The 9,427-nt window shown below is 38.1% G+C and overlaps 1 pseudogene; it reads left to right on the forward strand.

The window, feature by feature from the left end:
* Nucleotides 1–766: 766 nt before the first annotated feature.
* On the forward strand, nt 767–1,619 carry LOC143903024 (transcription initiation factor TFIID subunit 11-like; annotated as a pseudogene).
* The last annotated feature ends 7,808 nt before the right edge of the window (nt 1,620–9,427 follow it).

The following is a 9,427-nucleotide window of genomic DNA, read 5'->3' on the forward strand; positions in this document are numbered from 1 at the left end:
TATTTCTTTACACCAGTTGATTTATCTTATTATTTTGTACATAAAAGTGTAAAGTACAGGTTACAAAGAATAAATAGTTTACAAAATATTTTTTATTTTATGTCAAAATATTTTATATTTTATATCAATGTGCCAGAATAAAATACGAAATATCTCGTAAAGTATTAATTTATTTATAACTCAACCTAAATACTTTTATATATAGAATAATTAGAAGAATCGTATTATGAAAAAATTAAACAATTTCATTTAAAAAAATAACGATATTTATTTGACCAAAAATTGATTTTTTCGAAAATTGGTTTTATCATTATTTGTCCCCCTTCATATCCTACAACTTTTGTCTAAAACGTTTTTCAATATCTTTTATATTTTTCGAGATATTTGCTCGGACATTTATATAGACGGACACCCAGTATATATATATATATATATATATATATATATATATATATATATAATATTGACGGCAGGGAGCTGATGCCGAGGAGATCAATCCCGTTTACGCGCGAAGAAATTATCGTAAGTTATTTTTTTTATTATCGGTTCAACTTATTTTTTATTCTTTTCCAGTTTTAAAAGTTAGAAAAAGATAAAAATGCTCTCTTTTCATTTCATATATACATTTTACATGTTTTCCTTCTCTCTTTTATTCACTTTTACTATCTGTTGTACTTCGAAATTACTTATCTCTCTTATCTCCCTTTCTTTTGATGTTACTTAAAATTTGTAACTTTTCCATTATTACCTTATCTGTATTACTTAGGCCGAGTTGTTGGATGCAATGAGCTCTCAATCGCAGTCGGATACTAAAGAGACTGAAAATACAGGATCTAATTCTACCTACCGGATTGTGGAAGCAATAAAGATTGTTAAGCAGGAATTTAACAGGAAGTAAGACGAAGACTGCAAAGGATATATTCAGTAATGATATTATGATACCTCGCGCCAACCCAGTCAGTACGAAAGAAAGGCGGGAGAGTAGAAAGGAGAAGAGCAGAAGAGAGATAGAAGAGGAGGAGAAAAAAAAGATGCAGTATGTATTTGACGTCTTACAAGTTTATGTGCACGTATAACAAGTTTATTGCTTGACTATTGAGAATATTTTTTTGAGAACTTTTCTTTTACAGAGTACTAGTATCCAACTTCACTGAAGATCACGTGGACAGATACGAGATGTACAGACGATCTGCATTTCTAAAAGCAGCTATAGAGAGAGTACGCACCTTATTTTTAGTCGTTATTTACGTAAGAAATAGCCATTCCATTAAAGAAGTATTATACTAAATATGTTTCACAGATTATATATATATATATATGCAAACCATAACAGACTGTTCAGTGTCTCAGAACGTTGTCATAGCTATGTCGGGAATTGCTAAGGTATTTGTTGGCGAGATTGTTGAAGAAGGTACGAGCTCTTTCTTATAAGTACGGTTAGAATATTGGAATTTAATTCTAGATTATATTGTATTTGTTGTATAGCTTTAGATGTTATGGAGGCCCAGAATGAAACTAGTCCATTACAACCAAAGCACTTGAGAGAAGCTGTCCGCAGATTAAGACTGCAGGGTCAAATACCGAATGGTCGAGCGCACAAAGGTTTTTTCAGGCTATGATTAGTCCAATATTTGCGACATATTAATACAATGCTTCTCTTATAGAAGCCTACCGATATTAGATTTTATGAGCGTAATCTAAATATAAATTATGTAATTTGCTCAATGATTAAAACTAGGTTTTTTACGTATTAAATTACTATGGCTATTCAGCTTTTACATTCAAAGCGTTATCGGCAGTTAGTTAAAATTTATAAATACGTGGTAAATGTTTTACTAGCAATCGTTTTATATTTTTTATCTTTACGTAAATTAAGTCGAACATAGTCACGTATTTTTATATCCGCACAAAATTATTTTTTTTAAAAAAAGGTAAAAAAAGACGCCAAGTAGTAGTAGACGCCTACACGTATAGTAGTGTATATGTTGTTACCTAAAAAAATAAGAAAGTGGTAGTATTATACCTCGAAAAAACCTAAGTAACAAGTGGTAGATCTTTATATCTCGAAAAATCTTGAAAAAATCTAAGCAGTAGTATCTTTATTTCCGAAAAATTATAACCCAAGTGATACACGTCACAAATTTATGTTACCTTATCAAAAATAAGAGTCGCGCTTCAAGTGATCTATTACAATTACAAAAAAGAAATGATATCTCTTTAAATTAGAGCGCCAATTACAGAGAGAACATGTATATTGCCTCAAAAAATAATTGTTGCACTACTTTGAAAAATCTTTACATTGTGTCAATTAGAAAAGAATGTATGATATAACAATTTTATAAGATTAAAAAATTTTATTTAAATTTAACAAGGGAATACAAGATATTTAAATACAAAGTTTACATGTGTATTTTTTAATGGCCACAAAGAAACAGAGGTAACAGTACAAAATAAAAATATTTTATTAAAATACATAAATTTTTCTTGTAAAAAAACTTGGCACTGCTAGACCTCGAAATTTTAAATAAATAAGGACAACAATAAATAAAAATAATTCAGAGAAGAATGCGATGGGAGTAATATTAAATGATTATCAGCGTGGATGTGGGAGTAAGTGATATGGGTGTGCGTGACGACGCGGACGGCGGATAATGCGGCTTATAATTAAGTATAGAATAAGTTTATTTATTTATTTAAAATTTCGAGGTCTAGCAGCGCCAAGTTTTTTTACAAAAAAAATTTATGTATTTTAAGGGTACATTTTCATCAGTAAGACCGAAAAATAGGCTATTTTCATGATTTTTTTTTTTTTGAGGAAAGTAATAAATCTAGACACTCGCGATTTTTGCAGGTATATTTATAGTACTTTTAAGTAGCTTTTAAAAAAATTTTTAATTAATTTCATGATAACCCCGAGGTAGGGCACGTTGCGCCGTAGACAGCTGCGAAAAAAAGGACCTCGCTGGCGACTGTCTTACAGGTCATAAGATTTATCTGAAACAAAAAATCGAAAAAGATTCTTGTTTAGTATGAGTGTGGTTATGTCATGAACTATGAGAAATGAAATCTATCCAAAAATAACAAAATGGCGGCGTTTTGAAATTTATGTTTGCATTTTTAATGAATTTTTCGTTATTTTTTTGTTTATAAAAAAATCAATTTACAACGTATCCGCATAATTATAGTTCATGAGATAGAGAGTTTAATTACGCGTATTTAAAAAAAAACATTAAGATTCGTTGAAAATTGACTGAGTTATCACAGTCGCCAGCTCGAAAAACGTTGTTTTCCAGAAAACGCGTTTAAAGTTTTAAGTATAGTTTTTTCGACATAAATGTTTATATTTTAATATTTACCGCTAGTCAGCTATTCCAGGGCCATACAACAATCCTTCGACTTCTTTGTTCCTTTTTTACCGGGACGATTCGAACTGTATTTGTTGCTTTTTTTGTCTTGAGGCATTTTAAAAAACACACGCACTGAGACGCCAAAAATGCGGCACACAATCGCACACGTGTTTCTCGTACGTTTTAAACTTGATTTCACCAGTGTAATCCCTAATAGTTCAGTGTAAAGAAGCTCTATCTAACCAAAAATAGAAAACCTTAAGTGAAATCATAAACCCAAAGAAAGGTCGATAAATGTACGAGGAATGTTCGGCGCTACGTACCTGTGCCGCGCAGCGCTCGCTACCTGCTTTGACTCGGTCGGCTCGGAGGCTCATAACTTTTGAACCATTACGAATTTCGATTTTTCCTTTTAACATGATATTCTAGACAGTTATAGCTATCGAATTCCGCAAAAAAAATTTTCACCAAAACTTGACCCAACTGACGAGAATGTACCCTTAATAAAATATTTTTATTTTGTACTGTTACCTCTGTAATTCTTTGTGGCCATTAAAAAATACACATGTAAACTTTGTATTTAAATATCTTGTATTCCCTTGTTAAATTTAAATAAAATTTTTTAATCTTATATTATTAATATCATACATTCTTTTCTAATTGACACAATGTAAAGATTTTTCAAAGTAGTGCAACAATTATTTTTTGAGGCAATATACATGTTCTCTCTGTAATTGGCGCTCTAATTTAAAGAGATATCTTTTTTTATTGTAATTGTAATAAATCACTTGAAGCGCGACTCTTCTTTTTGATAAGGTAACATAATTTTGTGACGTGTATCACTTGGGTTATAATTTTTCGGAAATAAAGATACTACGGCTTAGATTTTTTCGAGATTTGTCGAGATATAAAGATCTACTACTTGTTACTTAGGTTTTTTCGAGGTATAATACTACCACTTTCTTATTTTTTTAGGTAACAACATATACACTACTATACGTGTACTTGGCGTTTTTTTTTACTTTTTTTAAAAAAAGGTAATTTTGTGCGGATATCACGCCTTTTTGTAGTATATTACGCATTGTATAAACGGTATGTACAGGATAAAGCTATTTGGAGGTATAATACTACCACTTTGTTTTTTTCGAGGTAACAACATAACAGGGTAACAACATAATACATATACACTACTATGCGTGTACTTGGCGCTCTTTATTACCTTTTTTTTTTAAAGGTAATTTTGTACGGATATCACGCCTTTTTGTAGTGTTACGTATCTTAATCTTATAAACAATATATCTTATAATCTTATAAACAGTATATAATACAAGGTATGAAGCTAAAAGTGTTACGGACTATTATTTCTAAAAAAAACAACAATTTAATATTTTGCTTAGTTTTTTTTAAATAATAATCTGTGACCCTTTTAGTTGTACACCTTGTATATATTTTTCTATTTCAACATAAAACATAATCGCAATAAAGCATGATTAATGTTAATAAGTCGTTAACTGTAAAATTCTTTATTTATTTTTATTTGCGTGTCTTACTGAATGTTGTTCGCAACTGTATATGTACCGATATCTTCAGGTATCGATATTTTTGATAATTATTTTTACGTCAGACAAAATTTTAATTCATCCAATTTTTATTATGTCTAGACATAATTTTCGTCCAATTTTTATTATGTTTAGACATAATTTTAATTCAGCGATTTTTATTATGTCATGACAATTTTAATTCTGCCGCTAGGGTAATTTTAAGTCGATTCTTATGAATCAAGCTTGAATTCAATGTTTAGGTGTCCCAGGTTGCCGATGACGAGGTCCACATAGCGCGCTCTATAGTTTTTGGTGTCCAGGTGTATTAATACCTTGAATTCGATGGCCACGTGTTCCAAGTTGCCGATGACGAGGTCCACATAGTGCGCTTCGTAGTTTTCGGTGTCTACATGTATTAATACTTCGAATTCGATATCTACGTGTCCTACATTGGGTGCGTTCAGCCGATATTTCGCTAGCCTAGCAATCGTGAGCAGTCGCTCGTTTTCGCTCGTTTCCTCTCTTTTGACCTAATGGATTAAAAGGAGAGGAAACGAGCGAAAACGAGAGACTGCTCACGATTGCTAAGCTAGCGGAATATCGGCTGAACGCACCCATTCAGATTTAAAGTTATTAATACACCTAGACACCAAAAACTATGAAGCGCACTATGTGGGCTTCGTCATCGGCAACCTGGAACACGTAGACATCAATTTCAAAATATTAATACACGTAGACACCGAAAACTACGATACGCACTATGTGGACCTTGTCATCGGCAACCTGGGACACCTAGACATCGAATTCAACGTACTATTACACCTGGACACCGAAAACTATAAAGCGCACTATCGGGATCCCGTCATCGGCAACCTGGGACACGTGGACATCGAATTCAAAGTATTAATACACGTAGACACCGAAAACTACGGAGCGCACTATGTGGACCTTGTCATCGGCAACCTGGGACACCTAGTCATCGAATTCAACGTACAATTACACCTGGACACCGAAAATTATGAAGCGCACTATCTGGATCTCGTCATCGGCAACCTGGGACACGTGAACATTGAATTCGAGGTATTATTACACCTAGATTCCGAAAACTACGGAGCGCGATATCTGGACCTCGTCATCGGCAACCTGGGACACCTAGACATCGAATTCAACGTACTATTACACCTGGACACCGAAAACTATAAAGCGCACTATCGGGATCCCGTCATCGGCAACCTGGGACACGTGGACATCAAATTCAAAGTATTAATACACGTAGACACCGAAAACTACGGAGCGCACTATGTGGACCTTGTCATCGGCAACCTGGGACACCTAGTCATCGAATTCAACGTACAATTACACCTGGACACCGAAAACTATGAAGCGCACTATCTGGATCTCGTCATCGGCAACCTGGGACACGTGAACATTGAATTCGAGGTATTATTACACCTAGACACCGAAAACTACGGAGCGCGATATCTGGACCTCGTCATCGGCAACCTGGGACACCTAGACATCGAATTCAACGTACGATTACACCTGAACACCAAAAACTATGAAGCGCACTATCTGGATCCCGTCATCGGCAACCTGGGATACGTGGACAACAAATTCAAGGTATTATTACACCTAGACACCGAAAACAACGGAGCGCGCTATCTGGACCTTGTCATCAGCAACCTGGGACACCTAGTCATCAAATTCAACGCACAATTATACCTGGACACCGAAAACTATGAAGCGCACTATCTGGATGTCGTCATCGGCAACCTGGGACACGTGAACATCGAATTCGAGGTATTATTACACCTAGACACCGAAAACTATGAAGCGCGATATCTGGACCTCGTCATCGGCAACCTGGGACACCTTGACATCGAATTCAACGTACGATTACACCTGGACACCGAAAACAATGAAGCGCACTATCTGGATCCCGTCATCGGCAACCCCATCAAATTCAAGGTATTATTACACCTAGACACCAAAAACAACGGAGCGCGCTATCTGGACCTTGTCATCAGCAACCTGGGACACCTAGACATCAATTTTAAGGTATTAATACACGTAGACACCGAAAACTACGGAGTGCACTATCTGGATCTCGTCATCGGCAACCTGGGACACGTGAACATCGAATTCGAGGTATTATTACACCTAGACACCGAAAACTACGGAGCGCGATATCTGGACCTCGTCATCGGCAACCTGGGACACTTAGACATCGAATTCAACGTTCGATTACACCTGGACACCGAAAACTACAAAGCGCACTATGTGGACCTCGTCATCGGCAACCTGGGACACGTAAACATCGCATTCAACGTATTATTACACCTGGACACCAAAAACTACGAAGCGCCCTATGTGGACCTCGTCATCGGCAACCTGGGACACGTGGACATCGAATTCAAGGTATTAATACACGTAGACACCGAAAACTACGGAGCGCACTATGTGGACCTCGTCATCGGCAACCTGGGACACATAGACATCGAATTCAACGTACGATTACACCTGGACACCGAAAACTATGAAGCGCACTATCTGGATCCCGTCATCGGCAACCTGGGACACGTGAACATCGAATTCAAGGTATTAATACACGTAGACACCGAAAACTACGAAGCGCACTATGTGGACCTTGTCATCGGCAACCTGGGACACCTAGACATCGCATTCAACGTACGATTACACCTGGACACCGAAAACTATGAAGCGCATTATCTGGATCCCGTCATCGGCAACCTGGGACACGTGGACATCGAATTCAAGATATTAATACACGTAGACACCAAAAACTACGGAGCGCACTATGTGGACCTCGTCATCGGCAACCTGGGATACATAGACATCAAATTCAAGCTTGATTCATAAGAATTGACTTAAAAATTCCCTAGCGGCACTTTCTGCCAAGCGTAGAGAACCTTCTTTTCCGTTGACTCAATATTTATTATATACAGGGTGTCAGAAATAAAAGTATCCAGCCGAATGACTGGGGTAGATTGGGTCAAACTGAAGAGAAAAGTCGTATACCATTTTGCAAAATTCGCAATTGTTAACAAGTTATTAATTAAAACGTCTGAGCGAATGCGCGCACAAGGAGCGATAGAGGCGGGCCTCGGCGGCTGGCTGGGCTGGCACAGTGCCCGGCGCGCGGCGAGCGGTGGGGGTCGAGAGACGAGCGGCGAGCGGGGCGCGGCGCGGCGCGGCGAACGTCGAGCGACAGATGTTATACACTGCGACGAAAAAGTATTAGAGCCAGCCCATACTAAACTTACGATAATTCCTTCGCGTAAACGGGATTTTCCTTCGCGTAAACGGGATTTTGTAGTAACTTACAATAATTTACTCCGCGTAAACGAGTGAATTATCGTAAGTTACTACAGAAATAACGCGCTCGCGTAAACGTAGTAACAGTAGGTAGCACACGTATTGGCTATTGCATAGGCATTGCCGTAACGTCTTACGCCTTAGATAATATTAATTAGTTTAGCTTGAATTATGTGTAATAAAAACATTTAATTTTAGTAAATTTAATTATTTTGCATGTCAAAGTTTACGAGGTTTACCACAAGCCTTACTTTAACTTTTGTTTATGTTATAATAACTTTAATGGTGCGTGTCCACCTGCGAGTAAAACTCTCGAGAGTAGCTCTCGAGATTGATTCTCGCAAATGGACATATTCCTAAAGAGTACCTATAACGGAGAATGAATCGCAGCTCTCGGCGAGCGAACTTTTCAAGACCTACTCGCAAATCGACACGACGTTATTTTACTCTCGGAGATCAGCTCGCCAAGCTCGAACGCTGTTCGTATTTTGAGAGCTACATGATGACACAAAGGAACTTATTGAATAATGCGGAAATCATGAACCATTGTAGAATACTACTGTGACAGAAATAAAAGTGGCACGGGGGGGTATGAGGCGCTCCCCGGATTTGCGATTGGTCAACAAAACTTCTCGAAGGACCAGAGGGCCCGTGCCCTCGCGAAAGCGAATAAAGCGAAGCAAGCAAGCGAATATCAAAAATGCGAGGCGACTCACCGTGTCGTTGCCCGGCGCCTCCTGGGTGTCGACGTCGTCCTCCCGTTGGCGAGATCTCTGGCGTGCAAGGCGAAAGCATGCAACAGTCCGGTATAGCAAGCGGGCACGGACAGGCAGGTATAGCAAGCAGGCACAGATAGGCAGGATATCGAGCGATTAGGCCTTCGTGGTCTGCGGTAGGCGACCGAGCACTCGCGATCCACCGACGTTTCCTAATTTGGCGCGATAAAAATTTTAAACCCCGGGATAATTAATCAATGTGAAAAAGACAACACGAAATCAATCTTTAATTAACTACTATTTACACTATGATACACACGGTTTCGCCAAAAGTAGGTAAGCTAGGGGCCCGGGTTTTAAACCCCCCGGGTGGTGCTCGAGGGGGGGAGGGGCGGGGGGGAACCCCGGGGGGGGTGGGGTGGGGGAAACCGCGGGCGGGGGGGGGACCGCGGGCGGGGGGGGGAAACCCCGGGCTGGGGGACCGCGG

Source organism: Temnothorax americanus, unplaced genomic scaffold, assembly GCF_048541705.1.
Source record: "Temnothorax americanus isolate GAGA-0224 unplaced genomic scaffold, ASM4854170v1 Scaffold421, whole genome shotgun sequence".
Lineage (NCBI taxonomy): Eukaryota > Metazoa > Arthropoda > Insecta > Hymenoptera > Formicidae > Temnothorax > Temnothorax americanus.